Genomic DNA, 2,527 nt, shown 5'->3' with positions numbered 1-2,527 from the left:
CTGTGTGGGGTCGGAGGTCATTTTTCTCATTATCCCCCTACTTGAGAGCCGCAAAGTTCATTCAATCATTTAGTGACTCGTGATTATAAATGTGTATGTTTTTGGTTGTACGGTAATATTAAGAACTCAAGTCTTATACTTCAGGTGTCTGACCTTTAACCAATCCGATTAGATTGTTGTGTGTTTACTTTTTTGTCCCCTTTTGTATTAAGTTTATTTTTTAAAATAGCTTCGACATGAATCATATTGTGGCGTGAGCATATTAGACGAATAGTAATGCTTTGCTACTAGAAAGACGGTTTCCTGCTTTGAACCTAATGATTAGAATTAGGCCATTAGAAGGAGGCCAGAGTCATTTCTCATTTCATCAGCACACAACAGCAAATTTATACAGATCGTGGCGAAACAAACAAGGTGTTTCGATGTATTTTTCTTCAGCTTACTTAAAAAGATTGCTAACTGTAAGTTACACAGCATTTCAATCATTTAAAGGACCAGCTATCAAAAAGAAGTATTTGGAAATGCATGCTGTCTTTGTTTGGGGAGTAAAAGAGCACCAGTACTGTTCAAACCCAACTGGACATGTTCTGTGTGGTAAAACATGAAGTCCCTTTCTGGAAAGGAGCTGCTGCCTCAATGAGACACCCGATGAAATCTCCTATCTCCTCCCCCTCTATCTCAGGTAGAGGAAATTCATAAACCATATCACACATTATTTATGCATAATGACTGAATAATGCTGAGCTTTCCCTGGCTCTCCACAGCAGGCTATATGAGCCCCTTGGGGTACTCGTGATAGGTTTTTAATCTCTTCCCTTTATAATGTATATGGGGGTTCTAACCAAAGATATATTATGCATTTATCATTAAACTAATCATTAAAGAATATCATAGTTCAGCAGTTTAAAGAGGGTCATGGTGTGTGTTGGAGCTGTTGTTGATGACAGACTTAGTCTAGAGACTAACTTTGAAGATGGCCAATCATGAGTGCGAAAGGGCTAATTACTGGATGATTGGGCCCCTGTGAGGGTTCAGAAGACTGTATTGCATCGCTGTGTTGAAGGCTGGAGTTTGAAGTCAATCGGTTTGCTTATCCAACTGGAACTACCTGTAGCACAGATAGTTCCTTCCTCTGTACCAAATTTAAAGAACATATCGGCTGTCAAACTGTTTCTAGCACATCAAGTCCAAAGATCCTCTTTGCACTCGATTTTGAGGGGAATAAACAAAAGAAAAAATACTCCTACTCTTGAACTGTGTACTGTTCTTCAGCTTAGTTGGAAACAACCTCTACCAGACCTTATTGTAGAACATCCAAACAGATAAATACAAACAAATGAGTGAAGGTTTTCAGTCGATATCCAACATTTCTCAGCAGGTTGTTGAGAGGCCGACAGAGATATTGATAGAGGACCTCGGCCCCAAGAGGGCTGTGAAGCAAAAGTCAACCAAAGGTTATCGCAACAAAAAGACATCCCCTGATGCTGCAGCCTTAAAAAGTTACAAGCTGTTGACGCATAAAAAAGTAGATTTATGTCAAGTGATAAATAAATGGATTATGGACAAAGCTTCTGGGCATGACATCGTTATCTGGCAGTGCAAAGGATCTGAGGATGTGCTCAAAGAGTTATGATGAAGCGCATATGTTATGGGTGATGAACATTGTCAAAACTGCACACTAATCATAGGCCTAAAAAGGCTTAATGGGGGTGTTGTTGGTGAGATGCATTGTTAGGCAGGACCTGGAGCTCAGTGGTTAATGACTTATTGTTTTCATAAAAGTGCAGCGAAAAGAACATGAATATTTAATTGGTGTTATTATTTGCATTTCTTGTCCAGAACTTGTGTTGCTCGGATGGGGAAACGGGGTCGCAAACACCGGCAAATAATCTCGTACAACAAGACAAATCCACAAAAAAAGAACCCGCAGGACAGGAATATATTCAAAGAGTTGTTACACAAGACCACTGCGGTGCTTTGAGCTGGATGCTAACAGTGCGGTAGCGGCGATGGGCTAACCACCTCGAAAAACAAGACCGTGGCAGTCTCATAGCAACAGCAGCTCCTTCACCTGCAGTCCGAGTGCTTACGGCTGCTTGGCAAAGACAACGGGGCCAAATTGTTCCAACAGGAATCAATACATTCGTCACGTTGATTTTTTTTAGAGGGGGGGGGGGGGGGTTTGCGTCTGATACGAGGTGGAGCGCGGGCGCCAATGAAGGTGGGTCCCCGAACCCTGACAGGTGACCCAAATCAACCGCCCTCCGGAAAAAGGCACGAGGCGGAGAGAGTTCGGCCTGCGCTTCTTGTTGAGAAACTCGCTGAATGAATTCTTTCTGATGTCGTCTCTCTCTCTCCCCGCCTGCCAACTGACACACTTTCTTTTTTATTCATCGGCAGCATGGCGAGCGATGGTGGGAGAGAGTGGGAGGGAGAACGGCAGGATGGAGAGAGAGAGAGAAAGAAAGTGTGTTTTTCGGCATCAAAAGCCCGTGTCGGAGGCTGGGGGGAATACATTGCCTCTTCC

This window comes from Pungitius pungitius, chromosome 3 (genome assembly GCF_949316345.1).
Source record: "Pungitius pungitius chromosome 3, fPunPun2.1, whole genome shotgun sequence".
In the NCBI taxonomy this organism is placed as follows: domain Eukaryota; kingdom Metazoa; phylum Chordata; class Actinopteri; order Perciformes; family Gasterosteidae; genus Pungitius; species Pungitius pungitius.
The sequence above is the reverse complement of the archived record's forward strand: the minus strand, read 5'-3'. Positions refer to the sequence as shown.